Raw genomic sequence first — 26,369 nt, 5'->3', positions numbered from 1 at the left:
TCCAAACTTCAAGGAACTTGATTTAAAATCATACCCTTACGGGTTTATGAACCACTGTAGCCATACAAGACGTGCCTCATGGACCCCAACACTGCTTGGCTTAGTGCCAGCCACAGGTAGGACGCACCCCAGATGTGGAGAGAACTGGTGCTTTTCACTGTCTCCCAGATAAACTGCAAACACCTCAGCTGGGCTTCCGGGCCATGTATGGTTCAGCTCAATACCCTATTATCCTCATCCAGTGCCACCTCGACTCCATGCCCCTTTCATACCAAACAACTTGAAGTACCCAAGTGTTTAATTCTCTTTCTTTCATTTTGCCTTTTCCCTAAGTATATGTATGTGTATATCATATGTCACAAAAATCCTGATATATCCCCTAGGAGCAGAAGGTATAGATTGTACACTGGAATAAAGGAGGCCTTTCTTCCAATGAATGAATGAATATACATATACATATACATATACATATACATATACATATACATATACATATACATATACATATACATATATATATATATATTTATTTATTTATTTATTTATTTAATCCTCCCAACAACCCCACGATGTCGGTGCTGTCACCCCCATTTCACCATGCACGCTAAGACACAGAATTTTATGCAGGGCTGCTGTATTGCACAACCCCAAGGAGCTATGCTGTGTACACAGTCTGTGCAGTAGTACGTGGCAGCCCTGGGTCCAGGGAGTTCACAGTTAGGAAGTTATGCTTTCATCATGCTTCCCTGACTTAGCAGAGACATCTTGACTGTGCTAGGAAATGTGATGTAACGTGGTAAAATCTGAGAAAGCCTTTCTGTTTGTCAAGGAAAGCTGTTTATGATTTTTTAAAGCATAAATAAATCGAGATGGGTAAATAGGAAAAGAAATATTCTCCCTTCAAAAATAGTATTGTTGTGTGTGTGTGTGTGAGAGAGAGAGAGAGAGAGAGAGAGAGAGAGAGAGAGAGAGAATACATACCCATAAACACAAATACCCAAGAACAAACCTATGAAAAAGGGCAGTTGCCCAGTCCTGGGATAAATGCCCACCTCTGAGGCCACCACACTGTACTGAATGGCAGGCCAGGTGACCAGATAGTCTTATCAGGTAAACAGTAAAAGGCATATATTGCATTGGGTTGCTACATGTGTTTTGAGCCCCCCCCCTTCATCTGAGGTGCTTCTCATGATGAGTTAAATCCTTACTTTGTGCCTACAATTATCTCTGTGCTCACCACATTTGAAAAATTCCATACCTGGAACAAAACCAGAAAGTCCGCCAGGCACTCCAGCACTTGATGAGTAGCTTTCTGCTATGAGAGTAGATTGCTCTGCTGTGAAAATGTCACTCCGACAGCTGCCCAACTGGGGCTGACCTTTCTTCTCAGACTGAAGTCCCTGTTGAACTGTTTGGTAAGGCTCGTTTATCCCAAGTTGTTGGCAGATCTCCAGTTTTCCTCCATGCCCATCTAGAAAAGTGATTTCTGGTATTCTGCCGCCCCTTCAGACTTTCACCAGACAGGACTCTGCCCCTCCAAGCTCCTCGTGCTTCCTGCATCCTCCCCAGAGCAGTGCTCCAGCCTTCCCCCACGAGCCTTTCCTGCTAGTGACAGAGGGCTGACAGTCACCCTTGGGGTCCCGTCACACTGGTTATCATGCTATAAGTGTACAAAAGCCTCCTCAGAAATTTTGAACAAAATAAAAAGTATCACCCCAGCTCCCAAGGACTCTTCAGTTTGCATACTCTCATTTTTGCATAGTCACCAGCATAATTTTAATTTTTGTATAGTTGCAGTCAGTATGCATTTGATTCTGTATCTGCTTCTTTATGTAACATTATGCCAGACTTCTTTTCCACATTGTTATTTAGCTTTATAAATGTCATTTTAATGGTTGCTTGATATTAAATCAGGGTGATCCTTAGGGATTTTTTTTTCCCCCACGACTTTCCCTGGCTTGTGCAGTGACCATCCAAATTCTTTCCCTTCTTCTTTCAGGATACAACTTATCAAATTAAAAAGAAAAAGAAGGTATTACAAGAAAAGCGTGTATATTTCTCTGATTAGACATATGTGGATTTACCATGAATTATTCATGAATGTTTATGAGAATTTGCAGTGTCATCTTTTCATAACATCTTTAAATATCACTGGAGATGCCACCACTTCTGTTGCACTTCTCTCATAAAACTTCAGGTTTAAATTACATCCTACATGTCAGTTTTATGGGATTCTCCTTCCTGAGGCTGACCACAGCCAAATCACAAACATGGATTTGCATAAATTTGGTTTGCATGAATTTTTAAGCATGCTAAGAAGGAAAATGGACTAAGTATTGTTAGAGTCACACATAACTTGGGATATAATTTGCTTTAGTACCATATGCGTTGAAGACACAGATATATGGACCCGCTAGGATATTCATATGCCAAAAATATATATAGACTTAAAAATTCATATTGAAGTCTAGCAGCTTATATGAAGGGGGCACCACAGGGTTATAGAATTAAGCCATATGACTTCTTCATATTGAAAGGTAATGATAATAGAAATAATTATGAATGTATTTTAGAACATATTGTCTTTTTGTAAGCGTTCTAGATTTTAAAATTTCTGCTAGTATCCCAAAATGCAAAACTCTTACATTAATAAAGATCCAAAAAGTACAGGAATTTATTGAGTCCATTAGCAGAGCTAAAATACAAGTGATGATGCTAGGATTCAAGTTCTTGGCTCTCCCAATGACTTTCTGTTTGACCTTGAACAAAGCTTTAAGCCTCAACTTCCCTATCAGCAAAGTGATACTATTTCCCCTAATTTTTTTTGTTTTATTAAATTTATTGGGGTGACAATTGTTAGTAAAATTACATAGATTTCAGGTGTGCAATTCTGTATTACATCATCTGTAAATCCCATTGTGTGTTCATCACCCAGAGTCAGTTCTCCTTCCATCACCATATATTTGATCCCCCTTACCTTCATCTCCCACCCCCCACCCCCCACCTCCCTTACCCTCTGGTAACCACTAAACTATTGTCTGTGTCTATGAGTTTTTGTTTCTCATTTGTTTGTCTTGTTCTTTTGTTGTTTTTGGTTTATATACCACGTATCAGTGAAATCATATGGTTCTCTGCTTTTTCTGTCTGACTTATTTCGCTCAGCATTACACTCTCAAGATCCATCCATGTTGTCACAAATGTTCCTATATCATCTTTTCTTACCGCCGAATAGTATTCCATTGTGTATATATACCACAACTTCTTTATCCATTCATCTATCGAAGGACATTTTGGTTGTTTCATGTCTTGGCCACCGTAAACAAAGCTGCAATGAACATTGGAGCACACGTGTCTTTATCTATAAATGTTTTCAGATGTTTTGGGTAGATACCCAGGAGAGGGATTGCTGGGTCATATGGCAATTCTATTCTTAATTTTTTGAGGAACCTCCACACTGCCTTCCATAACGGCTGCACCAGTCTGCATTCCCACCAACAGTGTATGAGGGTTCCTTTTTCTCCACAACCTCTCCAACACTTGTTACTATTTGTCTTGTTGATGATAGCCATTCTGACTGGGGTGAGGTGATATCTCATTTTAGTTCTTATTTGCATTTCTCTGATGATTAGTGATGTTGAGCATTTTTTCATATGTCTATTTGCCATTTGTATGCCCTCTTTGGAGAAATGTCTCTTCAAGTCCTCTCCCCATTTTTCAATTGGGTTGTTTGTTTTTTTGTTGTTGAGTTGCATGAGTTCCTTGTATATTCTGGATATTAGGCCCTTATCAGAGGGACTGTTTGCAAAAATCTTCTCCCATTCAGTTGGTGGCCTCTTTATTTTGTCGATGGTTTCTTTTGCTGTGCAGAAGCTTTTAAGTTTCATATAGTCCCATTCGTTTATTTTAGCTTTTACTTCCATTGCCTTTGGAGTCAAATTCATAAAATGCTCTTTGAACCCAAGGTCCATAAGTTTAGTACCTATGTTTTCTTCTATGCAGTTTATTATGTCAGGTCTTATGCTTAAGTCTTTGATCCATTTTGAATTAACTTTGGTACATGGTGACAAATAGCAGTCCAGTTTCATTCTTTTGCACGTGGCTATCCAATTCTCCCAGCACCATTTATTGATATTTCCCCTAATTTTATATCACAAGAATTCTAGAAGAATTTCATAAAGAAAACTGAAAAAATAATCTTCTGAGCCACTCAAGAGGATTACTTCCTGTGACTAAATCAAAAATGGTATCATCTGTAAGGAAGCCACTCACTAATGCCCTGAGGTTTATGAATCAACTTTTTGTGTTAAAGAGCAATTTGAAACTGAAATCCCCTATAGAAAAATGAACACAACCATAGTTATTACTTTTAGATCAATAATACTTAGAGAGGAAGGCAAAATGTGCCTTAATTTTATGAAGTTACAAGTGATAGAATAACATTGCATTTCTTTTTGAGTGATTCTTTTAAATTTTCTCTCTAGTTATTATGAGAGAAAACGTGGATAAGTTTTCATATTTATGGTTTTCAACTGTCTTAAAAAGATTACATTATAAATAAATACTTCTAAATAAATAACTAATACTTTCATCACTACTGATTCTACTTTTTAAAATGAACATATTATTTTTTTCCTGGAAAAGTAAAACTTAGGCTGAGGCTTTTAAACTTTATTTTGTAGTAAAGAAATTGCATATTCTAAATAAAAACAACATATCCATGCCCTAAGACTAGAAAAACACCTCCCCGATGAATTTTAACACCTGAACCTTCTTTAAAAAAAAAAAATTAAAGGCATGTAGAATCCGTAATCAGACTTTAGCAGAAAAGTCACACAATATTTCTCAAAACACAGAAAAACCAAATTAGCTTCAGCAAGGTGCCAAAGAAAAGGAGAATTCCCTCTCACAAAGTATGTTGACATTTAGAACTGCACTGTATAGCTTTGAAGGGAATTAGGCTCTCCATCAATAAGCTGTTTCTTGAACAATTATTTCAGGGTACACTGGGGCAAAAGGTTAGTAACCACAAATGAGTTCATATTATTCTTCCTTGTTTAGAAATCTGCTTCTGACATCACAACGGAAGTCCATGATCAGCTTCCTTAGAGCTTCCAGCCTATCAGGAAGGAAAAATTTAAATTAAATTAAATCAAATTAAACTAAATTTAAATTAAATCCATGTGTAAGATTTAAAGTGCATGGTGAGGCCAGATTTGGGAACAGAGACAAGGAAGATGCAGAGAAATTTAGGTAAATCAGCTTGTGCAGAGGTCATTTTAAACACATGTATAAGAATTGTACATGAGTTTGGTGGAGTTGGGTGGATCAAACTTTAACCCCCAGCTGTCTAATTTAGTTACATTATGGGCAGGAGTGGGGGAGAGGTAGAATAAAGGAAATGAGCTTTGTTGAGCACCTACTATGTGCCAGACAAAAACCTGAGAGGTAGTATTATTATGCCAGTTTCTCAGATTGGGAAAGAAAACAAGACTCAGAAGGATTGAGAAACCTGAAAAGAGTCTCATAAGTAATAAAGCAGCAAAGATGGAATTGAAACAAACTCTGCCTCCAAAGCCCATGTTCTTCCTGACAACTACCTTCCACAATGCAATATACAGGTGATGTATTATAGAATTGTACACTTAAAACCCATATAATTTTATTAACCAATGGTCACCCCAATAAATTTAGTTTTAAAAATAATTAAAATAAGGGGGGGGGATTAAACTGCACTGCCTTTTTTTTTCTTTTTCTGAAAATTTTATTTCCCTTCCTTACAACTTCTATACTGGGACAAAGAGGGAGTCCATAAACCTTAGATGTTTATGTTTACTGACCTGATTGGAAACTCTATTTTTCACATTCAATTTTGACACAGTTTCATTTACACAGAGCACCTCTCATTTCTGCCGGTTTTTGTATTTCTGAGTCAACTACTTTGCCTTCTGTGTTACTGAATTTCAGGCAGCTGCACTCAATCTCATTGTGTCCAGGCCTTTGTATTGCACTGCGTTTGTTTGTTTGTTTGTTTGTTTGTTTGTTTTTAATTTCAAGATGCAGTCATTAGTTACTGTATGTTGCCTAGCTCCTATGGGAGTTTGAAAAAAGGGCCTTCTTTAAAAAAAAAAAAAGGTTATAGCAAAGAAAAACGTGAGGCTGAGTCAGGGTCAAAGCAAAGCTGTCTGTGGCCCCCTGCTGTGGAATTACAAGTCCCTTCCTGGAAACTCTTTGGAAGAAGCCAAGTGCTGAATAATGGAAGAGGGCAGGCAGAGGCTTCTCTTGAAACACAAGAAACAAATAAAAATGAAGACCGTAGTGTCCTATGTCCTAGTTTGCACACAACTGTGCCCATATTTTACTCATAATTGGCCTAAAGATAAATCATACTGGAAAAATGGTTCTTGCATCAGGCTGCTCTTCTATTCTGAGCACCAAGGGTTCCATAGTCGTGGCAGATTGTTTTTTCACTACCAGTTAATTCCTGAGCTTATTCTTACAGAACTTAATTAGTAAAGCTATCCAAGGCAGATGCAAAAGAATAAAAGAGAAATCTCTTTGGAACTTAAAAAGCAGCAATGTTTCCCGGTAGCCAGATGAAATCACCCCTTACTTCCCTTCTTGGATTTATAGAATTAACAATGTTGGGAAACATAACAGTTTCAAAATTTCATAACTTTTCCAGAAGACTAAGTAGATAAAGGGGGTTAACTAAGCAAAATAGTTCACTTTGGGGAATATTTTGAATCCCTTGCCCACTACTAGCTTCATTAGTTTCTGAACATTTGCTTTCTCACTGTTCTCATGTCAGTTGACCATGGTCTCCCTTTCCAGCTCTTCCATTCCCTCATGATTCACTGGATGTTGGCCTTTGACTCATTTCCTCGGAGAGGCTCCTTCACTTTCCATGGAATGGATTTCCTGACATCATTCCACCATTTCCATCCTGAGTCATGGCAAAACCCCCGGAGCTTAGAGTGCCTCCCTCCCTGAAGCTGGGTCACTTAGAGACATTCCTCATGCCACTATGGAAGCCAACGTAAAGACACTTACAAATGAGACAGACTTCTTGCTTTCAAAGCAAAACAAAGTGAAATCTTTTCACGTTAAATAGATCGAGAATTTTTATTAAACAATGCAAACCTCCTTGATGATACCTGCATACAAATAGATTGAATGTTATTAGCAGCAGAAGCTTTAATTAAAAATGACTACGTACGCAGTTTATTTAAGCCACTTTGGGGTTGTTTTGTTTGTTTGTTTGTTTGTTTGTTTGTTTGTTGGGTTTTGGTTTTTTTGCTTATATTTAATTGTCCAGAACTTAATCATATGGTTATCAGCTGGCTACTTAAGAGGGGGTAGCTCTTAGGAAATATACAGTCATTTGTTCTGCATGGAAATATGTCCACCTAACAAGCATGTTACTAATGAAGAAAAATATTGGGGTTGAAAACTACCTATTTCAGCCATAATTGTCATTCTAAAATTGTCAAAAATAAATTGTACCTGTGACATCAATGGCAAAAGAAAATAAGCATATATCACACATTTTTCAGATTTTTCTTAATTTTATCTTACAAAATTACAAAACCCAATATTGTTTAATCAAGGTGTTGGGGGAAATAGGAAGAAGTATTTTTAGAAGCTATGCAAATCTGTAGTAATCATCTGCAGTACTTAGCAATACAAAGGGAATAGACTCACTTGTGCATACTCTAAAATAAGAAAAGGCCAAGAGGATTCAGATCTTGCAGGATTCATCATTTCAGTTCGGCCTGATACCCATTGTCATTGGGCATCACACATATGCCTCCAACACACATTTTGCTCCCAGCCCCTTCTCCTGTTTTCCTATTTCAGAATGTTCACCACTTTCATCTCAGCCTTTCCTCATCCATCAGTCACTCGTCAGGAGTTCTTTAACCCCCCCTGCACTAATATTCTACTTGCTTTGACCCTGGGGGACATACAATGTCAGTGAACGCCATGTTACCATGATCACACTTTTGTTTCCTACATATTTTAGTAGGTTCTCTGTGCCTCGACAACTAAGTCCAGTCTTTCCTCCTGCATTCGTCCCTGTAGCACTCCCCGGAGTGTGGTGCCTGTAACAGGCCCACAGTAGATGCTATTAGTACAAGTAAAAGATGTGAGAAGATAGGAAGGAGGGATTACTTTTTAAAGGCCGTGGGAGGGGAGCAAAAGTTGACCTGTCCATAAAGACACTGAGCAGAGCAATGCAAGTGTCACTAATGGAGCAAGTTCGGGTGGCAATAGGATTTCCAACAGTGCTTTGATCAGCCGGTTTCACAATACTAAGGAATCACTCCACTTACAGCACTCCCTCAGCAAAGGCTGAGAGTTCGGGAAAGGAGGCTGACAAGTGTGAGGTGTCAGGATCTCAGCCAAAATGAGGACAGGGCTCCAGAGCAACTGAAGGTGAAATCCAGTTGTACAGACTGGGACATCATTACCAGCCCTTATAAGGGCTTGTTTATCTTTATGTTCTCAGCACCTAGCATGCTACTGCTCATAGTAGGTTTAAAAAAAACTTTCTTTTTTAATTAAAATTTATTGGGATGACAATGGTAAAGTTACATAGGTTTCAAGTGTACAATTCTGTAATACATCATCTATATATCACATTGTGTGTTCACCACCCAGAGTCAGTTCTCCTTCCATCACCATATATTTGATCCCATTTACCCTCTTCTACCACCCCTCTACCCCTTACACTCTGGTAGCCACTAAACTATTGTCTGTGTCTATGAGTTTCTGTTTCTTTATTTGTTTGTCTTGCTCCTTTGTTGCTTTCAGTTTTATATCCCACATATCAGTGAAATCATATGGTTCTTGACTTTTTCTGTGTGCCTTATTTCACTTAGCATAATAATGTCAAGACCCATCCATGTTGTTGTAAATGGCACTAGTTCATCTTTTCTTGTGGCAGAATAGTATTCCATTGTATATATATACAACTTCTTTATCCTGTCATCTATCGAAGGACACTTTGGTTGTTTCCATGTATTGGCCACCGTAAATAAAGCTGCTATGAACATCAGAGCACATGTATCTTTACAGATAAATGTTTTCAGATTTTGGGGGTAGATACCCAGTATAGGGACTGCTGGATCATATGGTAATTCTATTCTTAATTTTTTGAGGAACCTCCACACTGCCTTCCATAGCGGCTGCACCAGTCTGCATTCCCACCAACAGTGTATGAGGGTTTCTTTTTCTCCACAGCCTCTCCAACACTTGTTACTATTTGTCTTGTTGATGATAGCCATTCTAACTGGGGTGAAGTGGTATCTCATTGTGGTTCTTATTTGCATTTCTCTGATGATTAGTGATGTTGAGCATCTTTCCATATGTCTATTGGCCATCTGTATGTCCTCTTTGGAGAAATGTCTATTCAAGTCCTCTGCCCATTTTTTAATTGAATTGTTTGGGGTTTTTTTGGTGTTGAGTTGTATGAGTTGCTTATATGTTTTGGATATTAGCCCCTGGTTGGAAGCGTTGTTTGCAAATACCTTCTCCCATTCGGTTTGTTGCCTCTTTATATTGTTGATGGTTTCTTTTGCTGTGCAGAAGCCTTTTGGTTCGATATAGTCCCATTCATTTATTTTAGCTTTGCTTCCCTTGTCTTTCAGGTCAAATTCATAAAATTGTCTTTGAACCCAAATTCACAAAGTCCTCTTTGAACCCAAGATCCTTAAGTTTAGTATCTATGTTTTCTTCTATGCAGTTTATTGTTTCAGCTCTTGTATTTAGGTCTTTGATCCTTGTGTTTAGGCCTTGAGTTAATTTTGGTCCACAGTGACAGCAGTCTAGTTTCATTCTTTTGCACATGGCTTTCTAAGTCTCCCAGCACCATTTATTGAAGAGGCCGTCTCTTCTCCAGTGTACACTTTTGGCTCCTTCATTAAAAATTATCTGTCCATATTTATGTGGGTTTATGTCTGGGTTTGCAATTCGATTCCATTGGTCTGTGTGTTTATTTTTCTGCCAATACCATACTGTTTTGATTATTGTTGCTCTATTGTACAAGCTAAAGTCAGGGAGTGTGATACCTCCAGCCTTGTTCTTTTTTCTCAGGATTGTTTTGGCTATTCAGGATCTTTTGTGGTTCCATACAAATCTGATGATGTTTTGTTCTATTTCATTTAAAAATGCCATTGAGATTTTGATGGGGATTGCATTAAATCTGTATATTGCTTTGGGTAATATGGCCATTTTAACTATGTTGATTCTTCTAATCCATGAGCGTTGAATGTCTTTCCATTTCTTTGTGTCTTCTTCAGTTTCTTTTAAAAATGTCTTATAGTTTTCAGTATATAGGTCTTTCACATCCTTGGTTAAGTTTCTTCCTAGGAATCTTATTCTTTTTGTTGCGATTGCAAAAGGAATTGTTTGTGTTTTGTTTGTTTTTTTCACTTCTTTTTCTGAGATTTCATTGTTAGTATATAGAAATGCAATGGATTTTTGTATGTTGATTCTGTAGCTGGCAACTTAACTGTATTCGTTTATTGTTTGTAATAGCTTTTTGGTGGAGTCTTTAGGGTTTTCTATATATAGCATCATATCGTCTGCGAAAAGTGACAATTTAACTTCTTTGTTCCCAATCTGGATGCCTTTTATTGCACCTACCCAGTTTTAGAAGTGATAGTATCATTTATAATTTTCCTGGATTGAATTGGTAGCTCCTACAGGGAGGAAATTTTGCTGAGCTTTAATTCTCTCCTTGGCTCCACACACCTAATTGTATTTCTCCCATGCTGCGTTTCTATTTGTTTCTTCATTCATCTTCTCTGGTGAGATGACAACTCTGTCAGTACCCATTTCCAAATTCTAATTTTCCCCCTCATAATTTCTCACCTTGCTGACCAAAGCCAAACAAGATAAGGAAGCTGAGCTGTTTTGTGGGGATGCTTCAGATAAAGACCAAACAGAAGCTAAAATCCTACAGGAAGGAAAACAATTTGCTAGATAAGAATTGCATGGGCATTCTGTCTGCCATTTCTTCTGGGAAGCTTCATAATTTTTTTAATTTAGGGGGTGTCTGTGCCTCAAATGTAAAGACCATAGTATCAAATTGTGGACTGAACGTCCAGGTCCCTTGCCCTGAAATGTAAATCCATAAAATTTATTTATAATTATGGGAAATCAAACACATTTTTTTAATTTCTTGATGTTAATAGTTTTAATTAAGAGAAAGCATCTAATAACAATATTCTAAATAATGTATCTAATCCTTATTCTTACCCTTCACTGGTTCCCCCTTTCAAAAAAACTTTATTAGTTTCAGGTATACAAAGCAATGTAATAGTTAGACATTTACACCCCTCACAAAGTGATAACCCACCCCCCCAAGCTACTACCCTCTGACATCTTATACAGCTGTTACAATACCATTGACTATCTTTCTTATGCTGTACTCCACATCCTGTGAATGAATACACACACACACACACACGCACACACACACACGGTATATTTAATTATAGCTGACATGCCATATTATTCTACTTCAGCGTCAGGTGTACAGCACATTATTCATGCATCTACACAGTCAAAATAACTTTTTGATTAAAACATTTAAAATATGATTATTATAAAAGATTGGAAACTACAGAAAGGAAAGAATGCTGTTTACTTCATATCAGTACCATCTTTATGCTGTTTCTGCTTTGTTTTGAAGAATCAAAGGTATTGAAACAGAATGAGCCTTTCAAATAAACCTGGTTTTTAATCCTAACTCTGCTACTTTCTAGCTGTGATTATGGGCACGTTTCTTAACTTCCTTAAAAGGAGGTTTCTTAACCTCCTTTTCTTTGGCTGAAAAATGAGGATAGTCCTATCTGCCTGACGCAGTTGGTGTGAGAATTACAAATAACATATCCTCGTCACACAGTAGATGGTCAATAAATGGAAGCTATAATAATAATTATGATTACCTTTTAAGTTTAAGAGTTTAAGTTTAAACTTTTTAAAAGCATTTTTTTAATGCATAGGAATTTCAATCCTGCTTCTAATAGATGAATATCCCTTGTCTGTGGCACTGAGAAAGGCCATTACCAGGTTCTTAGATGAGTGTGGTTTCTCTGCCTGAGTAAGGGATTTGCCATATCTGCCCTGCACATTAGTTTGTAAGAGCCTCCATTCATTTGAAAATTACCCAAGGAAGGGGGGGCCGTGCCTCATGTACTGTGAAACCCCACACAGCCAGCGACTGCTCAGTGCATACCCACTGCTACTGACTTTGGCCCACAGAGTTAATAAAACGTGTCACATATTACTCATTGATTGTTCTCTTTCTGTCAATGCAAAATTCCATGTATATCCCAGCTCTATTTTACACCCTTTAAAGGTGGGCCTTTGGTATCCAGGAGAGCCCAAATCCACAAAAGCGGCCTCCACTAATTGAAGGCCTTTCTGGCACTACAGTTGTGTGCTGTGTTACACACCACACAACCTGAGGACTTTTTAAAAATATTGATGCTTGGGTCCCACCCCCAGGGATTATGATTTAATTACCCTGGAGTTGGGCTCAGCTCTAGTTCACCTCACCCTGAGTTTCTGCCTTTTCAATACTCATTGAAACCCTGTCACTGACTCTACTCCGAGTTAGGAAGAGTCTACGTGTGCTTTTTAAATGGGCAGTTTTATCTTCCCTTACATTCTTCTTGTTCTCATCATCACGTCTATTCCAGGGTAGTTTCTCACCTAACTTCTTCATCTCTGATTTGTTTTTTTGTTTTCTTCAGTCTCCATATTTGACCTGTAAACAAGGAATTTCAGTCTGGAGACAAGGGCTGTTATCTCCTGGTCCCTTCCCTATGGCCAGCACAGTTCTAAGCACTGTTTCATTTCATCTGCACAGCAGTCTTGGAAGGCAGGTGGCAGCAGCCCATCTCCCACTGAGGAAACTGCCTCACAGAGGCTCGCTCACTTCCCCTGTATTATGCACCGGCAGGAACCTGGATTCAAGTTCAGATCAATCCGATTTTGAAACACTTCTTTGTGCTCACCACCGGTCACAAAATCAGAAGTTGGGGCGAAAGGAGAGGCCACAGAAAAGAGTGAAGTTGGGTGTAAGGCAGTAGGGAGACGCAAGGACTGTGGCAAACCAGAGAATGAATGTTGCAACTAGAATATTTGAATACAAAACTCATCAACACTGCAGGTCACTGAGACACATTTAGGTCTCCACTGAATTTGGCTTGCAGGCCACCAGTTTTTAAGCTTTTTTCTTTTCTTTTCCAGCTTCGAAAAATACTAATCATACCATTTCACTCTGCAACCGCATAGAAGAAACAGAATATGCTGTGTGACCTTGAGTGGGGTAACTGAGACTAATGAGTGGAAGGAAAAGGATGGGGTCTCTGATTGGGTATGTGTAACAGCCCTGCCTATCAGGGGCTCCGGCAGAAGAACTGGCTGCCACGAGGCAGCGAGCTCTGCCCCAGAAGAAGGGGCATTGAGCTGAATCGATGCTGCCACAGTCCTCAGGAAAGGTTTCTTCCCCTGGATGGAAGGGACAATTCATTAAAGATTTCCTGAACCTCCAGGATGTGCCATGCACTGTGCTGCGGCCTCTAGGAGCTGTCAGAAAGCAGCTCTGCAATCAGCTAACCCAGCATCATGCTAAGATATTTATATACATCATTTCTTTAACCTTTGTCATAACCTTGAGAGGTAACTGCCGTGAACCCCAGTTAAAAGATGATGATGTGGAGACTCAGACTGAGAAAGTTGTTCGAGGGCATAGACAGTAAGTGACAGAGAGAGAGGACTTTATAATTAAAAGACTGTGCTCTTAATGACTGTACCAGATATCCTCCCTCGGTGGTGATACCAGCTTGGAATCCTGAGTCATCACTCAGGAAGGCTGTCCCTGCCCTGGCAAGCTAGTGCTCAAGCTTTAGCCCACTGCACACTGTCCAAACCTGATCAAGATAGAGCAGCCAAAGAACTCCCGGCCGCTCCCTGGTGACTGGCGGTGTGATACTTTAGATCACAAGGGAACCAGTTACAAATTGTCTTCAATTGTCTGCTGTGTCTAAAGCAGACAGTAAGCCAGCAGATGTTCTGAGGGTGAGCACTGCACAGCTTTTCTCATTTCACATATGCCTGTGAGGTCAGCATTACAACAAAAACATCAAGAAATAAACATACCGAGAGGCAGTCTTGCATTGTGAAGAGGACGCAGAGGGCCGCTTCAGAGAGCTGAGTTTAAGTCCTGACTCTGCTACTTACTAGTTTTGTAATCTAGCTTTTCACTTCATTTCAGTGAGTTTCTCTTTCTGCGGGTATAGAAATGGGGCTTGCACATTATTATGGGGAAGCACGTTAGCAGGTCATAGGTGCTCCCTACGTGTTTGCGTTCCTTCCTTGAACAAGAACAGCTGCTAAAAGTGGGCATCAAGTGGAATCTTACAAAGTGTACGAGAATTGTTTACAAACTCAATATTGCAGTAACATGCCATATGGTCATTTTAAGGAGCATAGATTAGGTTTGTATAAAAAAATATTTATTGAACTGAAGGGAGAAAGAGGGACGGGAAAGGGAAACGGATATTTATTCAGCTCCTGGTGCGTGTCGGGCAATGCCAGACCTCTTCAGACTTTTCATGTAATCCTCATAAATTGTGAGATCGGCAGTTTTATCCCCATTTCCACAAATGATGAACCCTAAGACTGAGAGGTTATGGAAACTGCCTGAGATTTGCACTTGAGTTTCCAGACTGCCTGAGCCCTTGTAGCGGGAACATACAGGCTTTTGATTCTCGATAAACAAAATTGTTTTCTTAGAAGGCTGGGTTGAGCATAAACCTACATTCATGCATCTCTGAAGGCAGGAATCTGCTATCATCTGAGTTAATAGATGCTCTTCCAACAAAAATTTTTATGGGGCCATATTTCTACATTTTGTGATATACTCTCTCTGCTTTCTAAAATTAGGAATAACTCCTGATGAAAATATATTGACATTATGATCTCTTTTAAGTGGAAAAGTAGTCTGTGCATTTATAAATGGTTCTTACTGTAATTTGAGTGGCTATAAATTTACAAAGTTTTTCGGTCATTATAGTTTTGGGGGGAGGGCATGTTCTTCTGGAAAGTTTGTTGAGAGTCCCGTTGAAATTAAGCATCTCTTGCTCTATATATTTGAATGGCCCAGTTTCACCAGGAAGCCTTATCCAGTCCTGTTTCCTTCTGCTTTTCCCAAGGGATTTGAATAGTTGATGGAGAGAGGGGAAAAATGAGGTGGAGAATTGGTAGAATTAAACATTGTGTTGAGAATTGTGATTGAGCCCTTCAAGAGACCTTTGTCTGACTTAAGCATCTAAGAATTCAAACCTTGTTTTCCTTTCTCATATATAATGACAGCAGTGGGCCTCAGATGTCACATGCTTTGCATGCACCACCTCGTCTGTCTTTTTGTGATTCTCCACACAGTGGAAGAAACATTGCTCACAGAATTCAGATTGAGTTGGGCTTCCTGGAGAATTGGCTTCTAGAGGGCAGAAACAGAGTTTCCACATCTAAATACAATAGCAAAGAATTTGACTAATTGAACATGAGTTTCTGTTCTCACAATAATTTATTGCATGCTAATTGTTACACGTTGAAACACTTTGAATACATGAATTAAAAGCCAGTTTTTATCTTCTTCACCCAATTCATTAGATGATTTCATTTTAGGAAATGAGGAAGTAGGTGTGATTCATTGTGCAACAAATGATCAATTCACTCATTTATGCAAGGAATCAGTATTGGCTTGGCTATCTCTGCCAGAAGAGGGAATGATTTGTTTCTCCACTGCCAAGGTGACCATTGGGCCGATCGCGAGTACTCATGCAGTGTGAATGTTGATGGTGGAGCTAACTTAATACAAAGATACTGCTTTGAATCCAGGGCAACTTTCATATACCATAAATAGAAAATTAAGAATGGCTTTAAAACTATGTTTAAGTTTTTAAAAAATCAACTCTTCTATTGTGCTTAATTTTGCGAGTGCTTTGGTATGTGTTATATTATTTGATTGCTATACAACTCTGGATATCAGTATTATTATTATCCCCATTTTACAGATAAGAAAACTGAGTTCCAAGGACATTAGTGCATTGTCAAGGACACACAGATTATAGGTAGCAGAGCCAGAATTGGAACCTAGGCCTCTTGATGCCTACAGGCTATGCTCTTTCCACTATGTCTGCTATAAAGGACAGGGAGAGAAAGAAAAGGTCATCCTGAAAGCCATGCTCTCTGGTTGTGTGGCTCCTATCACCATAGGAGGCAGCCTGCTTCCAGGGGCTAATCCAGGGTGTGGTATCCAGGAGGCTCAGTTGAGAGGTGAGCCTTGTCCCTGCCAATCATCTTCAATGTATGTGCCTCAGGGGAGGCAGGAGTTTGGGAAGAAACCACCCATCTCATGGGCCTGGGCAGAGAGGTGAATGTGGGTTCACCATGAGGCAGGTGAGGAACAGAAAACTCCACAGGGAGGGAAGCCGGGGGCTTTGGCCACCAAGAGGGAATGGTCAGAGGATCCCCCACGTGCTGTCATTGCTCGGCCACTGCACACACCTCCCACTCCCACTCAGCGCCGAGAGGTGCACTGTATGGCCCTCTCAGGCTCCACATGCAACGTGTTCTAGAGCAGTGAAAACATCAGAAGTATCAGCCACAGAAAGCAGTGCTTGGAGGGAAAATGTGACCCTCGCTTGGTTGGCTGTCACAACTCTTTTCGATCTGACAGCCACTGTCTGGGAGAATTGCATAGAGTAGTACACGTATTTACAGCAACAGCTTTTCCTCGTGGTTGTAAAAAGCAGAGTGAACCTTAGATCCGGATCCTCTTCCTCCTATCAACCTCTTTTTTCTTAATTAACTGATAAATAATCTTTTCACTTTCAAAGGGAGAGATGTCCGTCTTTCTATAGTTAGTGTGAACTACATCAAAAATTTGGGATGTTGTTTTGTTTTGTTTTTAATTTTTGTAACTACCCTGGCTCCCCACTCTTTGCCCACCAGTTTAATTAGTGTTGTGGTGAAGGGCGTGGGCTTTTGCACTACACACACCAGGGTTCTCAAATCCAGGTTGCCATTTATTAACTGTGATTTTCAAGCCAACCACTTCTCTGATCATCAGTTACTTCATCTGTAAAATGGGAGAACTGCTACCAACCTGATAGGGCTTTGGTCAGAATTATATGAATGACTGAGTGTTAAATGTTCACCATAATGTTATTCCTAGTGAAATAAGCCAGGCACAAAGGAACAAATCTTGTATGGTTCCATATACATAAAATAACTACAGTAGTCAAATTCATGGAGAAAGTAGAATGGTGGTTGTCATTGGCTGAAGGGCGGGGATGGGTGTTAGTGTTTAATGGGTACAGAGTTTCAGTTCGGGAAGATGAAAAAGTTGTGGTGGAGACAGAGAGTGGTGAGGTTGCACAATAATGTGAATGTATTAATGCCACTGAACTGTACACGGGAAACTGGCTAGCATAGTAAGATTAATGTTATGCATACTTTACCACAATAAAATAAATAGCTAAATAATTTTTAATGTTTACAATAATGCTTGACATACTAAGTAATAAATAAATGTCACTTATTAGGTTGGTGCAAAGGTAATTGCAGTTTAAAAGGTTAAAAATAATTGCAAAAACCACAATTATTTTTGCACCAACCTAATATAATCCTGTGACCCACCCTTTGCATACTTCTATCATATGCCATTTTTCACACTGTATTTTATCCACTATGTCTGTGACTACTATTGCACTTCAATCTCCCTGAGTGTCAAAGACCATCAATTATATCTTATTCATCTTTCCTGCCCTCATAGTGTATGGCACATACCGTGTTTCCCCGAAAATAAGACCTAACTGAAAAATAAGCCCTAGCATGGTTTTTCAGGATGACATGCCCTGAACATAAGCCCTAACACATCTTTTGGAGCAAAAGTTAATATAAGACCCAGTCTTATTTTCAGGGAAACACGGTAGTAATCACTCAGTAAGTGATTTGGGGGAAGAGAGAAGGTTGCTAAGTCCCCTTTCCCTCCTATCTTTTACATCTAAAAACCTTTAAACATAGTAGTAGGGGGTCATTTATTTTTCTTGGATGCTAGAAGATCATTATTTGGACTAAACTAATGAGCTCACACTATTATACAAATCTATTAGTTTCTTTAATCTTCAATAAATGATGGGGAAAATTCTCTAAATTGGATCTCTGAAGACTGAATCCACGTGCTTCTGAAGGAGTTACATCTTGCTCTAAAAATACAGGCAGAACCCAAATGGAGCAGGCAGCTGCTAATCTTTTAGAGGGAAATGAATACGACATAGAGTTTATCTTACCTGAAGGTAACTGGAGCCCCACCTGGTACAATCAACGTGCAGTGTCATTTCAAAGAAACAGTGGCCATTACTTTGAAGAACCCTGTAGACCATTAATGAAGTTTCCTGACGGTGCTCACTTGAGGTTGGTAGTTGGGATACTCAGCTCTGGGTAATGGGAGAAGTTTAGGAATATGAATTGTCAACTCATCAGACCTCTCTGCAGTTGTATAAATGAGGGGTGTAACTGAGGTGCATGTTCTAAGGTCTCCTTCGGGCCTAAAAGTCTGTGTGTCTGTGGTTAACACGGAAAGGCACACGAAAAGGCATTCGAACCTAAGCCCCAGCATCCACTTTCTTCAGACTTTCTTTGAAGCTTTAATTCCCCAAGATCTAAATATTTTTTTTACTCTCTTCTGAACCTTCCAGAGTATCTTGCTTTAGTTTAAGTTTCCAGGATGACCCTCACCACAGAGAGCAGGACCCTCCCTTCATAATGTCTGCTTCCATAGAGAATCTGTTTCCAACAAGTTCTTGGGTGATGTGAATGCCCCTGGCCTAGGGACCACACCTGGAGAACCACTGGACTCAACATTTCAAGAAGCCTTGGCTTTTGCCTCACTTCACTTCACTTTCTAGCGAGAGGTATTTATGTTTTTCAGGTTGGATCACTCCTGGTTTCTTTTTTCAGTATCTTTATTTCCAAGAATGCGTACTCAACCAAAAATTATTGTCCTAGAACCTCCACCTTCATAAAAAGAAGGCCATGTAGGAAGCTTGAATCTTTGGTGCATTGAGTTTCCCAGAGGAATTCAAATGGCACCAGGTCGCGGGGCAAGTTCCCGTCCACATTCACTGGGCCAGGTGGTTCGTCTGGGGCTCCTGTTTTATGATCCTTGTGATTAAAACACTTCAGACAATTGCCGCATCGGAACTTAATCTCTAACGTGACTGTGCACTGAACTACATGGAGATATACGACTACTAAGGTCTGATGGCTTAAGACAGGCCGGTGCTGGTCTCAACCCGCACCAGCAGCAGTTGCAGGTCCCAGAGCATTTATCTGCAAGACGCAGCATGCCCCACACATCAGTTTCTGAAATGCAACAATGTCTGCCATAAATTTGAAACACTCTAAGAAAAGAATTTGAGCTCTTAGCTCATACCTGCATCCCCTCCTTGAGGCAAATCAGCCTTGAAAGCTCCTTTCCCCCACTTTTCACTGTGTTGTTCTGTGGTATTTTCCCCCTAACTTCTTACTTTGTGGGGGTATGCTAATGAACCTTCTAATGCCAATCCCAATGGATGCAGACAGTTTTATGAAACACACTATTTCCTTTACCCACCAAAATATTAAATGATGGTTTAGAGGTTTGAATTCATCCTGCTGATCTAATTATGCTAGACAGCTCTGCTGCCTCTCCAGACTAACTCTCCAGATTTGAAGGCCTTTTGTGCATGCGCACAATTTTGAAGGGGTTAGCAGATTAAATATCTTCTAACCCCTCATCCATCCAAGTTTAGAATGGGCAGGTTGCCTTCTTTAGCATCTGTACGCCGCAGAAATTACTGGAGAAGAAGGGCGGCTGGCTATCCCACATTTTAATAGGTGAAAGGAGGGATTTCCTGGATGTCTTGAGCAGTTTCATCTGTACAGAGCTTTTCTTGAGAGAGTTCGCCCGTTTTATATGTTCACCTCTGCAGAGTTCCATCTTAAAGATATTTACCTCTTCAGGGTCGATCTTTATGACGTTCAGTAAGCCTTCTGATACCATAATTATGTGGTGGTGGTGATAGCAATGGAAATGGTGGTAATGAACGTGATGTTGGAGCTGGTGGAGGTAAAGAGACAGGAGTGGTGATGGCGGTGGCAGAGGTGGTGAGGAGATGGGGCAGGCGGTGGCACAGGTGGCACAGGTGGTGGTGTTTGTGCCGCTGCCCAGCCTTGAGCATAGTCAAGAGGAGCTGAGCAAAGCTAGAGCTGCTAGGTACCACCCTACTTTTCAGATGAAGAAACTGAGGCCCAGAGAGGAGATAGCATTACGATTTCCCACAAAAGAAACCTTACCTTCCGGCCTCCTTCTTGTTCCAAATACACAAAACTTGGTGAGTGTTGTACAGCAACACCCTAAGATCCCAGCCTGACCAAAGCCTTAACACCAGGTATTCAGAAACACGGAGGACACCCTGCTTCCCCAAGCCAAAGAGCTCACATGGCTTCCACCTCACCTGGTCATGTACAAACATGTCCACTGCAAGGGCCACTCCAAAACCCAGATTCCGTGCCGCTGGGACTTGCAGCTGGAGCTGGTGAACATGTTGGGCTTTCCTGGAGAACAGAAAATTGAGGTGATTATTATATGATGTTTACATGAAGCCAGGGTTGAAATGGTCAGTGTACTTGCAAGTGAAACTGTCGAGTACTTAAAAAACACTATCTGATTTTTAAATAAACTCTTTCTTTTAGACTAGTTTCGTATTTACAGAAAAGCACAATGATAGTGCAGAGAGTCTCCATATGCTCTGCTTTCATTTTCCTTTATTGTTAGCATCTTACATTACTGTGGTACATTTGTCACAACTAATGACTGGTGCTTCGGTACATTTTGATGAACAAGTCTCCACACTTTATTTGGATTTCATTAGTATTTCCCTAAGTAAACAATATGAACTTTTTACTCTTGCAGATGCCATCACACAAGATTGCTTGAAGCTCCCTGAGGGTAGGATCTGCTTTTCTACATTTGTTTATATTTCTTTTAGCACCTTGTATATATATTAGGGGCACAATAAATGTGTCAGCTGATTCAATGACTATAACGTCCCATGATTCCATTTTAGTACAATGCAAAAACCTCACTCAGCCCAGTGATAGTTTTATACACTGGAACATAACTGAGTAATTAGGGAAACTCATGTTGTCACGCGAGCTGCCAAGTGTATTGCACTTACTTTTATTTTCAGAAAGCCCAGCGCAGCCCAGCACACGTCTCAGTGCTGAAGACAGCACTTAGAGCCACAAAGCAAGGGTTAAGCCTTTCAACGTGATCTCAGAGGGAGCTCAAGAGAGAAAGGCTGGTAGGTCGAGAACCCTATAAATCCCTGCTCATCCTGACCCTTCTCCTTAGTGACCAGACTGTCAGAGAGGCACAGGACACCCTATCCCGTCTCCTGTCAAGGGCACCCACACATTACCATGTCCAGTCTCCTAGCAAAGGCCCAATTGCTTGGGAGTCAAGCTTCCTTTGCAAATTGAAGGCTTTCCTGAAAGGTAATAGAGCAAAATCAAGTTTCCTAGAAGGGATAAAAAGAGGGAAATTGTTAGATCCAAAGCTTAAATTAGAAACTAAAAGTAGCTCCTTTTGATTCAGTGGCAATAGCTAATATTTCCTGAATACCAAGCACTGTTGTAAGTGGTTTAGTAACTCACAGTATCCTTCAAGAACCCAAAAGTAGGTTTTCTCTTACACAAAAACTTCCTCTCCTTCCTACTCCACATGTTCAAATGAGTAGAAGAATCCCATCTGAAATGTATTAGCATCTTTTATCCTAAAAGATGTGAAGTGCTTTGCCAATGTGTGAACCTCATTCCAGAATCCTGAAAATACTGGCAGGGGGACAATATCAGCAATCAGGAACCATTGGCCCAAATAATTCTAAACTAACTACCTTCCTTGCTACCCTATTTCCATGAGAGAGAGAGAGAGAGAGAGAGAGAGAGGGAGGGAGGGAGGGAGGGAGGGAGGGAGGGAGGGAGGGAGCAGAAGGTCAACTACTTTGATAACTTTCAAAATAATTTGTACTGCCTGCTTTAAACTTTAATAGAGAAAGAATCAGTAAGTTAACTTCTTAAAAAACAAAAATGTGTTTCCCTCGATTAAAGTAAAACATGCTCATGGTAGAATATAAACAACAACAAGATACACAAAGGTTTAAAGAAAGCGAAAATGACCCATAAGAACATCCCAAAGAGAGCCATTCCTACTATTTTGTTGTAGTTCCTCCACCTCTTCTTTTCTATGCATATATGGTTTTCCTTAATTGAAATCACACTGCATTTACACTTTGATTCTGTTTTTATCACATAACATTATACATCAGCATATCCCGTGTTATTATAAATTCTCCAACAGTATCATTTTGGGTGGCTACAGTAGTATATTTCATATTGTAAGTAAATCCTCTCACCTCAGTAGTTCCAGCTCCCCCGCCTCCGCATACACAACTTCTTAAAATTGAATTCAGATCTGATAGCAAAATCATACAGGACTTCTCATAAGCTTGGTTTCGCATCTGGATTTGACTCATAGTAAGATTATTTCTGCCAAAATCTGGTCCTTTGCTATCCAAAATGCTTTAAAATTGATATCTGACCAGTTGTTATAGAGAAGAACTTAAATACAATCACTCTTTAATTTAAGAAATTGAACTAGCAAAAAACAAATATTTTTAAGAAATACATTAATTGAATCAAATGCTACTATATAAGACAATCAACATTTTAGAGATGGTAATTTCCAAACAATTAGAGTATTACTATTGAGCCCTTTTGTGTACTCAGCAAAAACCCACACGTTCTGTGCAGTAAATGGAATATAAATTAATATTAAATTCACAATAATATTTTTGGTTCAATAATTTCTTATTTGCTCCATGTTGTGTCAATGAGAACAGAGCAGAGAGTATATAGACTTTGAAATCAGATGTAACTGAAATTAAATTCCAGATCTGCCATTCAGTAATTTTATTTTTATCAGGCAAGTCGTTTAACCTCTGAGACTCGGAGACCTCATTCACCAAATAAAAATCATAGAGCCCATCTCATTGTATCATTTGTGCTAAGGATTAATTGAAACCATTTGTGTGAAGTTTTTTAACAGTGCATGGTAGATAACAGAGGCTTCATAATGCCAATTCTCACCACTCTTCCTTCTCCTTAAATAGCCCAGTTTACCCAACAGACATTTTGCTTAATTCCTGGTTCAGTACACACATCCTTTCCAATCTCCCTCCTATGTCTATACATAGATCCTGCCATATCTTCTTGCACAAAAATGTGCTACATGAAAAATGCAAATTTTACTCTATGCAAATACATATAGGATAACTTCCAGAGTAGCAGCTACTCACATGCCTGAATCGTATGCCAACCTGCTCTATCTGGATAGGTTGGTGCAGACTGGATGTGAAAGCAAGCTAGCGAGGGCATCTGCTATGCTCATCAATTGCCAGGCTGAATTTGGCAGATCTGCCAGGCTAGTGTAGGAGAATATTTCCTTCTTCTTTTGTGTCCCATGGGGTTGTTCTGGGTACTGGGACAACCTTCCCAGATAGTGAAGTGCTCTTCTTCCATCAAGCATGTCAGAATGGGCCACAATTTAAATCCTCAACTATCAGAAAATATAGGGAACAGACAGCAATCTAATGACCATCAGCATCAACTGGAAGCTTATTAGAAATACAGACTCAGGGGTTCCCTGCAGACCTACTGAATCAGAATCTCTAGGGATGGGGCTCTTCAAGGGCTCACAAAAGTTTCATATAAAGTGGAACTACATTCAACAAAATAGCAATTTCACTTTTAAGCACTGACACTCTCGCCTTCACTCACTTGACACCAGACCAAGGTCTCTTCTCTGTACCTTGGAACAAAAAGAACATAAAGACTTTGACATAATTAACTAGAACTATTAAAATTGTATCTGTATTTTATCACCGTTTCTAGTTCCAAATTTCAGACTATTTTCCAAGTTCAGCTAAAAATTCATTTTGAAGTGTTGGCTTTTTTAGTAATAGATGTTGAAATTTTCTCAAAAGAGGGTCTTGTGCATTGCTCCACTGTGTCCAGTCACTTACTCTTGGACAAACTCCCCAAAGTGCCAACGCTGGCAGCATCGGCTGTTGCAGTGGGTGACAGCTCCTACAGGAAGGCACATGTGCACATAGCAGTGATGGAGCAGGTGGCTGTCATCATTGTCATGACTGGCCATAGAATTCCTGGTAACAAGAGCCACTGTGTGTGTAAGCAGGCAGAGCACACAAGGCCCAGGAAGAGCTGTCACTGATGGAAACAATACAAGATGTGTGTGGATAAAAGTCTGGAGTCATAAATTTTTTCATCAAAACTGTCTTTAAAATAAAAAGGACATCAGTGGAGCTGACATGAACCTTTATTTTTCCAATTTGGAATAAGAATCAAGTCAAATTACATTTGAAACCTTATCAGTTGTGGCTCTTGAAATTTCTTCAGTGTATTTGCTTAATGTTCATTCCTCAAAATATCATAAAGCAGAATTTGGCAATACTGAAAAATATTCAGCTTCATTTTATTTAAAATATGAAGATAGATCTTTTGGGGTTTTCTTTCTTTCTAATTGTAAAGCTTATACCTGTTCATGTATAAAATTCAAGCAAACACAAAAAGCAAAAAAAGCAGCTCAAATTTACCATCCTAAAATAATCATTTTGAACATTTTGCGGGTTATCCTCACACATGCTTCCCTGTAATCACACACACACACACACACACACACACACACACACACACACACACTCATACTATACCTGAGGTTTCAAACCCTATTTTTCTCCCTCCTCCAAAAAGTCCTGGAGATCTTTCTAACTCAGTAAATACCGTATGATTTATATTTTAATAACTGTAGAATTTTGTTTTATAAATTGTAATGTGTATAACTAATCCCAATTCATAGACTTTGGATTGTTTCCAGTTCTTCATAATTCTAAATAATAATGGGATAAACATCCTTGTACCTGGACCTCTTTGCCCTTTTCTGATTATATCATTAGCATAATAGCTAGAAGCAAAATTGGTGATAGAAAACCATGTGCACATAAAAGTTTAATTCCATCAGCAAATTACCCTCCAAAAAGACTGTGTCAATTTCCCTGCCCTTGACAGTGTGCAAGTTCTTATTTCCTTGTACTCCAGCCTAAACAGTGTCACTGTTTTTAATCTTTGCCAATCTGACAGACAAATATTGACATCTCATTTTGATTTCTGTTTCTTTTATTGCAAGTGAAGTTAAAGAAAGTTGCATTTAGGATACATGTGAACTTGACTGAGTATCTCAAGTCCCCTTTGGATAGCATTTCAGTTAATTGGACCATGCTGAATCTAAGGAATTTTTCATTTATAAGCTTGGAAATGACGCTTCTTTGAACCTCTTTAGGAGAAAAACACATAGCAAGTGTCTCTTAAAAGAAACAGATAAGAATAATTTAAATACATCAGAGCATACGGCTTCAGGCATCTTTTCATTTTTTAAGATATTTATAATCTTGAAAAAAAGTATTTAGGGAAAAGGCATCCTTTCCAATTTGGCTCTATCATTATAAATAATTGCTAAAAGTGATTTCAAAAGCAGACTGGAAAAAAACAATTTGATGGTCAGGAAGCCTGGGCTCTGTTCTTGGTTTGCCCCCAACCAACTTGGTGACCATATGAAATTGACTTCAGCTCCATAAGGCTCCATTTCCTCCTCAAAAAAAATGAGAGGAGTTGAGGAGATGCTCCTTGAGGTCTTAGATGTGATGACGATCTGCGTCCTAAGGATGTAGCTTTGCCAGGTCCTTTCCTGACCAATACTCAGCCCTAGCACTAACTCAGCTAAGCTTTCTGTCTTGAACATGACAGTAGTTATTGAGCTTAAATCTCGGTCAAATGTAAATAATCCATTTTTATTTTGGTAACATTTGACAATCTAAATAATCCATAGAAATATAACTTTTTATTTTTGCATATGAGTTTGTGTGTATGTGTTTACATTTATTTATTTCTCAAACGTTCATTGAGCATCTACCATCTTACAGGCTAGTATTGGAGATACAAGAATCAGCAAGACAAAAGTTTCCTTCTTCAAGGAGCTCAGTGTCTAGTGGGAAAATAGAGAAGCAAGCAGGTGTTGTCTGAAAGAAAATTTGAAGTTGTGTTTAAATAATACTATTTCTTTCTCAAAATTCACATTTGTATGAGGTGGCCTTTCCCGTTTCCTCTAT

General features: G+C 39.3%; 1 protein-coding gene across 16 annotated transcripts in view; it reads left to right on the top strand.

Annotated features, from left to right (window-relative positions):
• PEX5L (peroxisomal biogenesis factor 5 like) overlaps positions 1–26,369 on the top strand; it is a 203,830-nt gene that overhangs the window by 65,907 nt on the left and 111,554 nt on the right. The window contains exon 2 of one of the 16 annotated variants that reach the window (XR_012494899.1): positions 21,041–21,076. The exons of the other annotated variants lie outside the window; for them this stretch is intronic. The gene's annotated coding sequence lies outside the window, so the exon portion shown is untranslated. The remainder of the gene's footprint in view (positions 1–21,040; positions 21,077–26,369) is intronic. 16 annotated transcript variants of the gene reach the window in all.

The sequence above is a fragment of the Rhinolophus sinicus genome, linkage group LG01, assembly GCF_036562045.2.
Source record: "Rhinolophus sinicus isolate RSC01 linkage group LG01, ASM3656204v1, whole genome shotgun sequence".
Lineage (NCBI taxonomy): Eukaryota > Metazoa > Chordata > Mammalia > Chiroptera > Rhinolophidae > Rhinolophus > Rhinolophus sinicus.
The sequence above is the reverse complement of the archived record's forward strand: the minus strand, read 5'-3'. Positions and strand labels throughout refer to the sequence as shown.